The 15,994-nt window shown below is 46.5% G+C and overlaps 1 protein-coding gene across 3 annotated transcripts in view; it reads right to left on the reverse strand.

The window, feature by feature from the left end:
- Positions 1-15,994, reverse strand: part of ARHGAP9 (Rho GTPase activating protein 9) — a 1,031,694-nt gene that overhangs the window by 155,124 nt on the left and 860,576 nt on the right. The gene's annotated exons all lie outside the window — the stretch shown is intronic.

The following is a 15,994-nucleotide window of genomic DNA, read 5'->3' on the forward strand; positions in this document are numbered from 1 at the left end:
AGCTTTTTGGAGTGAAGTTCAACTGTTTCTCCTGGCACGACTCAATCGTTTTCCAGTCTTTCTGCTTAGTAGCTGAGAAAGAAGTCATGATCAATGGAGCTCTTAGCCGGGACCGCAGGCATGCAAATATGAAGATTACATTACGGAAGAATGGAATATGGGGTGATGAAAGCAGGACTATAAGATTGCAGAGGGGTGAAGTGTGTGGTAGCCGGATAGCAGGATGGGTGGGGACATTGGCTTAGAGGCTATATTTGCACCCCCAGAATCCCAGAGGAAATTCAGCTAAGGAGGGGAGCAGAGGGGATTTAGAGGTTGTTGCTGAACTTGGGATTTTAGCTGCCAGCATTCCAAGTTCAGCGCCGGCCTCCGTGTCCCACACAAGGGAACACAAACACATTGTTTATGTTCACACCTGCCTCCATGTGGATAAAGCTTTCACTTCCACAGCAGAGGCAGGTAATATGCTGAATACTGGAGATTCAAGGAAGACTACAGTTCAACACTCAATCCAGCATCCTGGCCCCCACAACAGTATATTTGACCAACATCTGTCACATTTGCATTCCCATTTTTCGGCTTCCTTCTAAAAGTGGAAGTGGCGGCTGCTTCAGTTGTCAGTCCATCTCAAGCACATGGCAGACATCAAATGAACTAAAGCAAAGAGGGGGAGGTTACAGACCTTCTTCTGTGTTCTTGGCGTATTTATTAAGGAATACACACCTTGTGGGCAGGTTGTACTTGTAATAGAGAGAGTGAAAGGAGGGCTTTGGCACTGTTATCAGCCAGTACAACCCCACTAAATCTCAAGGATTTTTCCTTGGCAAAACATCCATGGTGCCAATGGCTTCTAAAAATATAGTCATTCCTTGATGAAAGGCAGCTCATAGAGGAGCATTTTTGAATAAGAGAAACATTTTCACAAGGCAAAATGGCCACCATGGAAAAAAGAAATAAATGCTCAAAGAAGAGTCTCTTTTCTATTTCCATGGTGAGCACAAAGAACAATAGGTGATGCAGCTGATAGTAAAGGTAAGTGTAAGTGTAAACAGTTTATTTTAAACAAAACGTTGGTGAGTGAGAGCAAGATGGGCTGGGGACAAGGATTGTGGGACTGTGATCGTTCGATGGCTCAGAAAAAGTTTCATCTACATTTTCCGAGATACTTCATTGGTGGGCATAGCCACGGGTAGTGTTGATGTTTAATAATCTATGCTATATGCAATCTATATACTATTCAAAGCTGAAACAATACATGCTCATTTAAAATGCAGCAATTATATAAACACAAATAAATAAAAATCAATAAAAATAGGATAATTTCCTTTAACAAAGGTTCTTAAGTGATGTATGGATTTACTGTGTTCGAAGAGTGCTATATTTTCTTTTATGCTTGGGGAGGATTGCAGAACATAGTTTATGGCATATTATTTGAAAAAGGAGGTTGATTATAAATACATCAATAATTGCCATGCTGTAGAGATATTGTAACAGGTAAGTAACTGGTCTCCTCCAGAACAGGGACTTGTTAGAATAGCTTACTAGTCGGTGAACAACCAAAAGTAGGACGGCACAGTGGACGATGCTTTCTCATAAGGGTTTTTGTGGATAGGCAAACCAATGTGAGCATTTGTAAACCAAACAATGCAGTAGTATCAAATAAATCCAATTTATATCGGTTCAAGCCCCATCCACGCTTACAACATGTTAAATCAACTTCAAACATTTTTCTACAAAAAAACTGATAGCCATCAAAATGAGTTCACTAATGGACAAACATCCTATAAATAAAGCATTTATCTCCATCAACTATCCTGCTCCATATTTGCCCAGTGCCCTGGCTCCACTGCTACTTACGTTAAAACACACACACTTTGGTGGAAAATCCCCTTGGAAATAGATACATATTCTCAATTTTGGGACCATTAACCTATACAGTAACCTCATGACATGTCAGACTAGGAACACACTGGCAGCACACATAACCAAGATCATAATGTATTAATGCACCTTTTACACAAGACCAGCTCCAACCGGACAATGTGGTGGTCACTTGCTTCTTGAAAAAGACAAATGTGATCCAGATTTCCCCTGCAGTTTCAGATCAATTTAAACCTACCACTCATGCCAAGGTCAAGTAAAGTATTGTTGCCACACATCATGTGATAGTTTAAATGTAAGTATCTCATGGATTAATTTAATAAAGTCTTTAACTATTCCATAGGAATAGTTCTATGTTCATTCATCAACAATGTTTTTTGGATGGGTGTTTTGCCCAAATAGTTTTTGGGGAAAAATGTATCGAAAATGTTTTATTTTTATTTTGGCGGATTCCCTCTCAACCCTGCATCACCTAACAATTTTACATTATTCGCTATCCCCCACCACTTATACACCCTTACCCACAACCCCCTATATTTTCCAGTGAGTTTTTTCAAGAGAAAATAAATCGACAAAAAAAATCAGAAAAAGACTGCAGATGAATAAATGAACGTCGTACCATGGGAATAAGTTGCTCTTATTTATACTTTTATTTATTTGTTTTTATACATATACAAGAGGAACAATGTCCTTCGGTCACAAAATAACATACAATAGATAAGAAATCAGATTTGATGGGAAGCATTGAGCTTCTTACAATGTGGTGAGTTTGAGGGACATACTGACCAGGTTGTCATGGGGAGTAAATGGAACAGTCACCTGGAATAATACATAAGTGGACATACATAGATTAAGGACACCCAACATTGGACCTTTTTAGGTGCAGGTATGCGGTACGGTCAGCTGTTCTCGGGATGTGACCATGATGAGTGACCTGCTAGAGTGGAGGCAGAGGAACAGAGGCAGGTTAGAAGCGAGGGGAAAAATATTAGCTAGCAGGCAGATGAGCGGTAGGTTAACAGGATCATTCTGAGGTAAGGATGTAGGCTTTTAGTTTGATTTTGAACAAATCCATGTGGACTGTTTCTCAGATATCTGGGGGAAGAGAATTCCATGCAAGTGGAGTAAGAAGAGAGAAAGAGCAGAAGCAAGAGGAAGCACAGGGAGGGCGAGGAGCCCTAAGGGTAGTCAAGGAGGCAGAGATTACGAGAAGGCTTGTGTAGTTGGATAGAGGAGGATAGATAAAGTGGTTCCTTACCATAGATAGATTTGTGAACCAGCAGATGAAATTTAAATCTGGCCCTGTTTTGCATCATAGCCATCCAGCCTGATGATGGCATGAGGAAGTAGGTGTGAAGTGAGGGAGTTAAAATAGAGTCCTGGTAGCGAAGTTAATGATCTTGTCGAGAGCACAGAAAGCATAGTTGGGGAGACTAAAGAGGATTCTGGCACAGTAGTCCAGTTTCGAGAAGACAAGAGTGGTTAAGAGTGCTTGTTCTTGTTGAAAGGAAGGAGGTGCCTGGTTTTCCTATTAGCTAGGAGGTTGATGCGTGCTGCTGTTGGAGATAAAAGTAGAGAAGATGTGAGAAGGGTCATAGATGATGATGAGGTTTCTAGCTGAATGAGAATATGGGAGAGTGTCAGGTGGGAGCTGGATAGGCAGAGCAAGAGATGAGAGAGAGCTTTGGCAGGGAAGAAGAGCACTTCTGTTTCTGTAGAGTTTAACATCAGAGAGTGTGAAGCCATCCAATATTTAATGGCAGGGAGACAATTTGACATTTTCATATAGAGATCAGAGGAGAGTTCCAGAAAAGAAAAGAAGATTTGGGTGTCGTCTGTGAAGAGTTGATACAAGAACCCAAAGGAGGAGATAAGTGCCCCAGGAACAGAGTTGTAAAGTGTAAAGAGGAGCAGATTCAAGTCGGAGCCTTGTGCAACACCAACAGTTAGAGGAGTGAGTTGAGAACTGTCATTGCTCTAGGAGATTGAGAATCAGTGAGGTGCGAGGTAGGATTCAATCCAGGCAAGGGCTCAATCACGAATCCAAGTAAGAAAAAGTGTATTAAGGAGATCAGAGTGATCGACTGTGTCAAAGGTAGCAGACGGGTCAAGAAGAATTAGGATAGAGTATAGGTTGGAGTGCTTAGCAGAGGCGATGAAGTTGGACACATTCATTAGAGCAGTTTCCGTGGAGTGACAGGAACAGAAACCTGCTTATAAATGGATGATAAGAATTGCCCTAGCCAGATCATGCAGCAGGAAGTGCAAGCTCTAGTGGATCTGTCAGTGGGCTTCAATGAACCAATACATCAATAATGAAACAGTGACCTGTCGATGGGCATCAACACCATGGACCATTCTATCCTGATGTCCCACATCCATGCTTGTGTTATCACAGACAGAGTCTTGTCCTTGGTCTCAACTTTTCTCTGTAACTATTATCAGTATGCCCCGGTTGTATTCCAAAAAGTCTGTATTAACGCTAGAGTCACTAACCTGGATAAAATGAGCAGCCTGATGTTCATGAAGTATTCCCCTGATGTCCCCGAGTCCTCCCACTGATACACAGCACCAGAAACACGGGCCCCCCAGGGAAACCCTCGGGGGAATAAAACCCTGTAATGCTGTAGTCTTCCGATTTGCTGATCTGGCAGTAGGGTACTGGTTGCAGGAGATGTCTATCAATGGCAACTACCTGGAGCGTAGGAAATTGAACATTTAGGATGTGTGTGTGGAATGAACAGGTATGAGCGTGAGGGATGAAAGAATGAGTACCTGTCGTTTTCTTGTAAGTTCTTATTATGCAGCATCTGTCTGGGAAGATTGGAGAGTAGAGGTCTTTATAAATAGATATAGTGAATAAGATAGAAAGAGCACCAAATGTAGCTATGGCGATTAGAGTGAAATCCCTAACTTGTAACTATATGCAGGTTCAAATTAATTATCTCTGTTGACTGCCTGTCGGACGTTGGTTTGTAAATGATAACTCCTACGGACTGATATAATGCAAATATTAGAATCTGTAGGACAGGTCTAGATGTGTACAGAAGTCTATCGAAAACCGTACCGTTGCTAGGTAACAGGATCGAAGAAGCTACGGTCTGTGCTTTCTCTTCGGCTGAGAGTTTGTTAATGCGAAAGCAGTTGCAATGATCTAAGATGCGAAAAGATCATTAAATCTCCAGGAGAAATAAACCGCGTCTGCTGGTATAGAATGTCATATGAGTTCTTACCATTGCTGAGCAATGGAGCCGCGTTCCCGGAAGAGGGAGTGGTTAGAAAGGTTCTGCAATGATGGCAACTAAAGCAAGTGTTTGCTTTCTGTAAAGGATAATCAGGACAGGTAAATTACACAGAGTTGATAGATTCAAAAAGGACAGAGAAAACAAGCCTTGTGAGCAGACTCATGGAGCGTCTACTGGAAGGAGTAGTGACGCGAGGAGAGCCAGAATCCAGGACCTCATAAGCGTTACTCTGCAGTGTAGTAGGCGGAGTCCACCGTGGAAAGGAGGATGAAGCTGGAAAGCTGCTTGCACTCACGGGTGCCATCTTGGAAGGGACATAGAATGTCACCCCGACATGTCTCCAGCGTCTTCAGAGAGACCAACGCAAACCAGCAGTCCTAATAGTATGCCCCCTCCGAACGGGAGGACCCCTTGGTTTGCCAGGGTGGAGCCGATGAAAACGGCACACCAAACGGGCAGCATGGACGTCAGAAGCCGTTTGCCAAGATCGATCTGCAGGGGAATAACACTTCCAGTCGACCAAGTACTGGAGAGTGCCACGAAAGTAACGGCAGTCACAAATTCCGGAAACCTCGAACTCAGGGCCCAAATTCGTGACAACAGGCAGGGGACAGGCCATTGAGGTCTGAGCAAAACGATTCGGAACATCAGGCTTGAGCTGGGAGATATGAAAATCGGATGAATTCTGGTCCAAGAAGAGAGACTGCAAAGCTGGACCACTGCAGGGCCCCAGCAATGCAGAACTTCAAAAGGACCGAAGCACCTAGGAGCCAACTTGGATGGCACCAAATTCTGTGGAAGAAAGCGAGAAGCCAACCAGACATTGCCCCCGGAACAAATACTGGAGCAGGAGTGCGATGCTGGTCAGCAAAGCGTTTCACCCTTTCGTGGGCCGACAATAAAGAAGACCCTGCCAGGTGGTGTCCATCCTGGATCCTATGTACCAAATCATCCACCGCAGGAAAGCGGGAAGAAGACAGAAGTACTGCAGGGAAACAAGCCAGATGAAACCAATAGGTGCAAAAGAATGGGCTAGTCTTCAATGCAGTGTGGGAGATGTTATTATATGCAAATTCTGCTAAGGGGAGAAGTGCGGACCAATTGTCTTGAGCTGAAGAAATGAAACAATGCAGGTACCCCTCCAGGGTTTGGTTCAGCCTCTCTGTCTGTCCATTAGTCTGTGAATGGAATCCCAAGCTCAATGCACATTTTATATCAAGGATGTAAAAGACTTGTTGCCAATACCGGGAAGTAAACTGTGACCCAGTGTGAGACACGATGGTGTCTGGTAATACATGGCATGAAAAGATACGCGCTACAAAAATGCGGGCCATCTGTGCTGCCGTGGGGACCCCTGTCAATGGGACAAAGTGAGCCATCTTCGTAAAGTAATCAATGACCACCACAACTGCAGTGAAACGTTCCGAGGGTGGACGGTCTACAATAAAATCAGTAGAAATTAATAACCAAGGGCGATCGGGAACTGTCATTTTTATCAGGCTTCCCAAGGGAGATCTGCACAGGTTCTTGGTCTGAAGGTAGATGACACACAAGGATGCGTAATCCTGTACGTCTGCCTGTAACGAGGGCCACCAAAAATGCTACTGGATTAAATCAAGGGTATTATGCAACCCTCTGTGTCCTGCTGCCTGTGTATCATTGCACATGTGTAGGATCTCTCAGAATCTCTGTCGGTACGTAGACCTGATCTTTCTGGAAGTATAAATTGTTGTCCTTAAGAAGAGCATGAGATGCCATTGCTGATTGTATCTCTGCTTCTTGTGATCTAGTGGCTTCCGCTATCTGCAGTAAGAAATTGGTGATAGAGTTAACAAATACTGCCTTTGGAAATAATTGCTCAGGGCAGAACTGAGAGGGTCTTACTTGTTCCTTTCGGGACAAAGTGTCCGCTCGCAGGTTGATCTTTCCAGGAATGAACATGAAGATATTATATGGAGAGAAGAAATGTGCCCAGCGAGCTTGATGGCTATTGCGGGTCTCGAATATTGGAATGCGCGGAGGTTATGATGGTCGGTACAATTTTCCACAGGAAATGCGGCACCCAATAATAAGTACCGCCATTTTTCAAATGCCTTTTTGACGGCCAGCAATTCCTTTTCCAAGAACTGAATAGTTCAGTTCCAAGGAGGTCAATGTTTTTGAAAGGTAAGTCACCGGGCATTCATCTCCCTGATCAGCTTCTTGTAGAAGAACCGCCCCCAAAGCGTATTGAGATGCATCCGTTTCTACTATAAGTCTTTTGCCTAAATCTGGAGTGATCAGTATTGGAGATTTTGTACACTGGTGTTTCAAGGCGTCAAAGGCTTCTTGTGTCTCATCAGTCCATAAAAAGGGTATACCTTTTCTTAGTAACATAGTAATGGGTTCGAATCAGATTGGAAAAACCTGGGATTAATTTTCTATAGAAATTAGCAAAGCCTAAAAAGCATTGTATTTCTTTGATGGTTTTTGGGGCAGGCCACTCTACAACTGCTGCAACTTTAGCGGGGTCCATGGCCACCCCTCGAGGACATAGCACATATCCCAAGTACTGGACTTGAGTTTGGTGAAACTCACATTTCTCAAGTTTGCTATATAAATGTTCATGTTGCAGATGACTGAGGACTTCCTGGATGTGTTGGACATGTTCAGACTCAGAGGAAGAGAAGATGAGGATATCGTCCAAACAGACAATCATGAAGTGTAAAAGGATATCTGAAAAAATGTGGTCCATGAAGCGTTGCCAGACAACAGGGGCATTGGATAAACCAAATGGCATTACCCTGTATTCGTAATGCCCAAAGGTTGTATGAAATGCCGTCTTCCATTCATCACCGGCTTTGACTCAAATCAGGTCCTCCTCATAGGTCCAGCTTAGTATGTATGGTAGCCCCTTTAACTGCGTCAAGAACCTCGGGAATAAGAGGCATGGGGTACCGATTGGCAATGGTGATTTTGTTAAGACCCCAAAAGTCAATAAAAGGGCGCAATTTGTCCGTGTTCTTCTTTGGGATAAAAAACAGGGAAGCGCCTGGAGGAGATGTGGATTCAGCGATAAGTCAGTTCTGAAGATTAGTGTGTAAATAATCCTTCAGAACCTCCTTCTCTCTGGCAGAGAGAATATACAGGTTAGTCAGGCACAAGGGAGATAGAGCAGTTGTACCTGCGATGTGGAGGCAGTTCTGAATACTGGGGTTTAGATAATACCTCCTGATACTGCAAATAAGATTCAGGGATTCCGACCACTTGATTAAGAACAGTGGGTTCTCCCGAGGAGACCGACGCAGATGTGGAAAGAGTGGAAAGCCCGATGGACAGCAAAACAAGCCTTGTGAGCGTACTCATGGCTCGTCTACTGGAAGGAGTAGTGACGCAAGGAGAGCCAGGATCCAGGACCTCATAAGCGTTACTCTGCAGTGTAGTAGGCGGAGTCCATTCCGGAAAGGAGGCTGAAGCTGGAAAGCAGCTGGTACTCACGGGCGCCATCTTGGAAGGGCCGTAGAATGTAACCTCAATATGTCTCCAGCGTCTCCAGAGAGACCAACGAAAACTTGCAGTCCTAACAATAACTGCATTCAATTTGTGTCCCTCCCTCATCTATGGTGCATGCATATTCCCTGTCTCGTATTCTCTTTAAAACCTATGTCCGACCATTTCAGTCTCTAATTTCTACTTTTCTGCTTCAGTTCTGAGAAAGTGGAAATTCTATCTTTGGTTGCCCCAGGAAGTACATAGGTCCATCATCCTGGCACAGCCTTCTTTACTGTTGGCCCAGGATAGGTCATCTGTCCCACCCCACCTTCCACTGCTAAGAATGTGGTGTTAAGTCTGATAGGTTTCTCTCTCATTCATCGTACAAATCACTTCGGTGGCTATCTCTTGTTATTTCTATCTTCATCTTCTCTGCCAAATCATCCCTTTTCTTGCTTATCTCTAACCCTTCTATCGTTATTAAATCTCATCTTGATTACACTAATTCCTTATGTTTCAGACTCCCTATCTACTCTATCATACACCTCCAAGTTATCCAAAACTCTGCCGGTTCATATTCACCCTTAGCTGTTCCATTCACATATCTCATTTTCTTATCAGACTCCACAGGCTCCTGAACAAGCGAAGCAATAAGGACTCTTCAAAACACCCTGTATTTCCTTTCAGGGAATTCATAACAACAGCCCAGAATATCTTTCTTCCAGGCTCAAGTGCTACACCTCTGCTCATAGCCTTCGCATAAAACATCCATGCATAAGGTGTATGATGCAGTCTCTTCACGGTATCCCCAATACACTGATTTGCCTTACATTTGTTACCGTTCTCTATCCCACATACATCTGTAGTATGCAAGAAGTAGAAAGGACTGAGATGATGAAGAATATAGTTGAATATCATGATCCAAAACCAGAAAGGACTGAGATGAGGAAGAGGCATGGATCCACAGGGATCACTCAAAGGAATTTACCTGAACGGTCTAGCTACCAACTGCAGACCTTAATAGGAATGGACATAAACACTGACAACTGACTTACCCGGATGTCAGATGCTCCGGTGAGGAACCACGAGAGGGACTCAGGCTAACAGACAGACAGCAGGAGCAGTCCCAGGCGCAGAGACGCTGAAGACGGAATTTCCACCGGACCCACTGAGAAAACAGGGAGGCTGGCTGCGGAAAGTTCCAGAAGCGCAGCACTGCAGGGACACGTGGTCTCGAGAGAAGGACGACACGGCATGGGTCTGAAGCCACAGAGCCGCTGTGGAAAGCAACAGAGAGCCCCAGAGTGAAGCAGAGAAGGACAATGGGAAGCCCTGGCCCAACCGGAGGGATGCAGCCAATTACCCTAAAGGTACTTGGGTGGCTGAGCCTATGGTTGGGGGTCCCCCATTGGTAAAGGAAACCCTGAGAAACGTAGTGAATGAAATTCTACCCACATATGGTAACAAGGGGAATAGGGTCTGGGACCCTTAGCAAGTAGAAAGATTTGGGAGAGATACAAATTAAGACAGTACTTGGCAGGGGAGTAAACCAAGTCTGCATTTGACATCAAGAGGCCATAAAGAGAACTGTGAGGATCATACAGAAGAACACAGAGCTTGACAGGCGAGTAAAACAAGTCTGTGTTTTGGACTAAGAGACCCATCAGAGTTTGGAGGAGCATCCAAGCCACTCTTCTTTGTCACAGTGCCTTGTAGGAGGACCGCAGGCCTGCCAACCAGAGTCAGGGATCCACCAAGGCTTGGAGGAGCATCCAAGCCATTTTTCTTCCTCACAGTGCCTGGTAGGCGGAAACCAGGTCTGCCAACCAGGGTCAGGGACCCACCACAGTTTGGAGGAGCATCCAAGCTACTCTTCTTCATCACAGTGCCTGGTAGTGTGAGAAACCAGAGGGTGTCTCACCCGCAAGTCCCTGGGGATCTCTCTCTCAGGTGGCCAGGGCACGGACATTGCCTTTGGATCGAGATCTTGGGGATGGACCAGTGCGGGAGGATCACCTGGGTGAGGGGTCTTCGGGGAGTGGGGGTGAGACAGCCAACAGTGAGACACAGTATTCCCCCTTTTTTTGTTCATCTATGCTCATTCTATTTTTAGGATTTTATGAAGTGCCCTTTTTACACAAACACTGAGCTGAGGAAGCGGGTGACCAGACTAACTCTCTCACATAGTACTGGACATGTCCCGTTAATCAGGTCTGGCAAAATCAGGCACTTTACACTAAGTGCATACACCTAATACCAGTTAGCTCTCCTCACACGAATAAAAGGCATCACCTAAAGACACACTCTGAGCAAGGCGGGACACGAGTATGGGCAGAACTTCTGGGACGAAGACATACCTTCTGGAGCACATCAACGAACCAAGGGATGAGAGCAGCAGGCCGGAAACCCCAAAGGCTCCCTACTGGAGGTCGTTGCTTCTGACAAACCGCAAAAGGACAGATCCCACCAGTGAAGATTGCATTGTGCCTCAAGGTTGCCAGCGGCCCTACCAGGTGAATGGCAGAGTTGGGGAGGTGAGGCCACGCCTGTGATAGTAATCTTGACTCATAAATTGGAAGTAGCAAAACAAGAAAGAAGTGCACACAGCCGGTGAGTTGGCAAGCAACCTGAGAGACCGTTGTGTATTAAAGCGAAAGAAGTAGCAGCATTATATCACAAGTGAAAACTGCACACGTGTGGATGAGACGCGAAGAAAGACAGACCCAAGAATGAACTTTAAAGTAAAAGGCAGCAGTGAGATCAGTGATACTAAGTAACGGAGTGGTCCGGTGAAGGGACCACTTTGACTCAAAGAGAACCACGTACATTTGAAAGTCTTCAACATTCGAAAGGGGTCCGAGACAGATTGAGGGAGGCCCGAAGTGCAATAAGTTTCGGCAAGGGAGCCCTGCAAAGTTTGTGTTGAACTGTAACATGAGAGGTATGAGCCTGACAGAGAGGGACCTACATGATCTGTATGCTGTAAGGTCTGAGCCCGACAAAGGGCTGTGATGCTGGAAATGCATCAGAGGGACAGGGCCTCTGAATCCTTGTCCTTTACTGCTTTTTATCGTGTGTTCTGTCATGTTTTCTGCCCAGGAGTCCATGTGGGACTCCTGGCAGTGCAGCTCTCTCTTTTGGTTTGGTGAACAGACCCATGGGATACCCTTATGGCACCCATGGGTAGGGGTACAACCCTGTACCCCTAGTGTATGTTTTTGGGCACCTGTGGGTGGCCCACAGAGCAGGGTATGGGCTGGTGGCAGCTCCATGCTGAATTTGACAGGTGCTCTGGGTGTCCTCCATTTTGGGATACCCAGGCCCTGCCATTGGGATCAGTTGATTCCTGATAGGAAACAAGATGGCCCCTGGGGCCTCTTGCTTTCTATTGCCTATTACCTTGTTTCCCAAAGTCCTGGGAAGCCCTGACTCTGTCCCTTCCCCCTGACTGGCTGTTGGGTGGAAGTTCCATATATGGTGTTGTTGTGAAGGCCCAGCTAGACTGACTGGAGCCTTCCCAGTGACTGTATGTTGTGGGTACCTCCTGTGGGTGGGACCTGGGTGAATGGAGTGTGTGACCAATATACACTCCTTGTTGTGGTTGTCTGGTTTCTGGCATGAGAGACAAAGACTGAGACAGCCCTGCCCGAAACTGGCCTGAATGCAGTGTGTAGTGTTGAATGGCTGGGTACTTGTCCCAATCCACATTCCTTGTTGTGAGTGTCTGAAAGGGAGGAGTGTGGCCTGAATGCACTGTGTGCCTGATTGGCTGACTGACTGCATGAATGCCCTTCTGTATGATTGGCTGTTGAGTGTGTGCCAGCAGTGTGGATGAGAGACAGAATAGTATATCTGGGGACCTCTCACCACTGGTAATGGGTTCAGAAGCGTTCAGAAGGCTCAGAAGCATTCTGGAGTTGAGTCTCCACTCTAAGAGTAACTGGAACTGCTGATCCTCGACGTTCAGCTGGAAGAAGAAGACTTGCTGTGGCATTTGCTTCGACCGATCCGAAGGCTGCCGAAATCGTCGAAGACTGACCCGAGAGAGGACCTGGTAAGGCACCCTCTTCCCGTGCTCCGAGGGATCATCGAGCACCGCTCCATCTTCGCCGAAGCGCCCTGGAAGACAGACCCTCGAAAGGCTGCCGACCCGAGATGGGACCGCCGAGGAGATCGAAGTGAAGCACCCGGACATCGCCACCGTCGAAGTCCATTGCCATCGACCAGGGTTCGCAAGTTTGTGTAACCGCTTGAGGCCCGTCGAAGTTGTGTTACCTAGCCGTGGGAACCACTTGACGCCGTGCCGCCGACGACCGGAGCCGTCCGCTCCTTGCCTAAGAACATTCGAATCGAAGGACTCCCTCGTCCGCACCGTCGACCGCTTTATCCTGCCAGAGAAAGTCGAGGACGACCAACGCGCCGAGGAGAAACCTGCCGGTGGGTTTCCCGCCACCCGAAGACCACAAAGACTGGAACGACTCGACGCCCTTGCTGGGCCTCCGTCTCCACAATCTTTGCGGTCCAGAACTATTGTCACCGAGGTGCCCCGCACGCCTCTGCCTTGCAGGACGCCGACGCTCCGACGCCGATGAGCACCGCTCCGACGAAGCTGCCGCCTCATCAACGCCGTTCTACCCTGTTTGTCGACGGACGTTCGACGCCCCGTGTCTCCCGCTTGAAAGGGAAGGCATTCAAGAAGGGCCGTCGATTCCCCGCCGCCGAACGCCGAGTTCATCGACGCTTCTCGACGCCTCTCGACGATCCGTGACTCCCGCTTGAAAGGGGGTCACTCAAGAAGGATCTGTCGACACCTCTTCGAACAACTCGAATCCACCAGGTACATTGAGGGGGTAAAAACATTATAGGAGGGAATAAGACTTGCAGAACAATATATGGACTAGCCTTGTGCTATATCTTTATTTTACAGGTTGCCCAGGTGGGGGGATCTCCACACAGAACTGTGTCTAGTGATAGGGGCCAGTATTCTGCCTATTGCTCAACCATCTTATTTTCTCTCCTCTCTCTATTGCTGGTTTCACTCTATTGATCTGTGTGACATTGTTACCGTATTGTTGATGCACTTTAATAAGATCTAATACAAAGGGGGTACCACTTTAGAATTGTATATATTTGCCATTGTTGATTTTCCTAAGTACAAAGTGAGTTATTATGATAAGTGTACATAACCTTGAATATTGATTATATAAAGACTGTGTTCTAACCAATACAGTGTGTGGACATTCCTTTGTGGGGGCTTGGGGACTACACTGTAATTAAGAACCAGCCTGCATCACCTCCTGAGAAGCTAGGCCTTGATTGCTCGTCCATTGCTACCGTAATAGAGAATCTTGGCTGGGGTCTTCTGTGCCTCTCTTCTACCATATAGAGAGCAGAAGTACAGACACCCCCTACCGGTCCTTTACACTGGTGGCAGCGGTGGGATGCTTATGGTTTTAAGAATCAGTGTATAACCGTGCCACTTACAAAATATCTGCACTTTATTAAAATAAGGTTTAGTTGTGTACAAGATAACTGCATTACAAACAATGGAGTCTATTGCAAATGGCAAATTGACTCGGATGAGCTTGGAGGCTCTCCAGTGTGCTTGTGAAGCCAGGGAGTTAGACTTTGTGGATAAGTCTAGGGCTGAGCTGATAGCTGCCCTGGTGGACTACCAGACTGATGGTGAAACTCTTGATGAGGGGGGGAATGCAACCAATGAGGACTCTGCCCCTGGGGTTTCTGCTGAATCTGTTTCTGGGAATGCCGCCATTCCTGCTGCCTCTGTTCCAAACCCCAGCAATTCCTTGGAGCTTGAGTTATTAAGGATGAAATTGGCCTTTGAATACCGCAAGTTGGAAATAGATGCTGAACTTAAGAAAGAGGAGTTGGCTCAACAAGTGGAGCTCAAGAATAAGGACCTTGAACTCAAGAGCCAGGACACTGAATGTCAGAGAATCCAGCTAGAGAAAGCTAGAGTGGAGACGTCAGCTAAAACCAGTGAGAGTATCAGGTCCCCAGCCACCAAGTTTATGAAAGATTTAGTTGGTTTATTTGTGGAGGGTTCAGATATCCTCCAATGGATTGAAGCGTTTGAAATGGCTTGTGCGATTCATGATGTTGATAAAAGAGATTGGGCTAAGTGTTTGTTAAGCAGAGTGCCACAAACTGGATATGACTGTATTCTGAAGCCGAGTGTGGAAGAAAGGGGTCAGTATGAGTGTATGAAGTCTGCTTTGATTGCCAAGTTTGGCAAGACACCTACCCAATACCTTAGAAGGTTCAGGGATTTTAAGAAAAGAGAGAATGTGTCTTGGGTTGACTGGGTGAGTGCTGCGCACATGAACATGATGGGGTGGATTAATGGATACAAGGTTAAGACTTTTGTTGAATTGTCCCACCTCTTGTTTTTTAAGCATTTTTCTGAAGCCTGTTCACCAGAGCTGCGTCAGTATGTGGCTGACCAGAACATTTTGGACCCCTTTAAGCTGGCTAGGTTGGCTGACAAGTGGGTCTCCCACCGGGTGTCCTCTAAGGACTCCAGTGGGAAGGACAAGGACAAAGAAAAGGGGGCCTCTCAGAAAGCTGAGGAGTCCCACAAGCAGTCACAGTCGGGTAAACCTAAACCTTCCTCTCCCAAGACCCAAAAATCTAGTGGGGATAAGTCATCTGTGGGTGGGAATAAGAGTAGTGGTCCACCTGCTGCAAAGCAGGCTCCCAGTGGTTCCAGTACCGTACCCAGCACTCCTGGCGCTTGTTGGGACTGTGGGGCTCTGGATCACAAAAGGGGTGACTCCAAGTGTAAAGGTAAGGCACTTGGAGTACAGGCTGTCAGCCTGACCTACCCTTACCCCGTGTCCGAGGTGGAGGCCACTGTCCTCCCCTCCTCTACCGGGATTACATTTGGTGCTCCGGTAGAGATTTCCTTAGTGTCCCTTGGGGCCTGGGACCAGTATGCAGAAGTACTGGCGACTATCCCACAGAACACCCTTAGGTTTTTGAGAAGTGTCCTCTTGAATGGCCAGCCTTCTACTGGTTTGAGAGACACTGGGGCAAGCATGACAGTGGTGGACAGGACCCTGCTCAAGCCAGAGGACTATGTAGGTGCTCCTCTGAGAACCACCAGGTTAGCTGGTGGGCTTACCAAATTATCGCCTAAAGCCTTAGTCACACTCATGATTGGAGACAAGACAGCAAAGCTTCCTGTCCTGATTCAGGACAATGTCCCTGCTAACATTCTGTTAGGAAATGATCTAGTAGAGTTGGGGTTGATCTCGGATGGTCTTCCCATGACTGCTGCAGCAGTCACTAGGTCACAGGTGACACCGGGTCTGGCTGTGAGTCAGGTACCCGAGCCAAAGGCGAGGCCTAAGGCAAGAAGAAGGAAGACCAAGAAG

This window comes from Ambystoma mexicanum, chromosome 3q (assembly GCF_040938575.1).
Source record: "Ambystoma mexicanum isolate Mex_15411 chromosome 3q, UKY_AmexF1_1, whole genome shotgun sequence".
NCBI lineage: Eukaryota > Metazoa > Chordata > Amphibia > Caudata > Ambystomatidae > Ambystoma > Ambystoma mexicanum.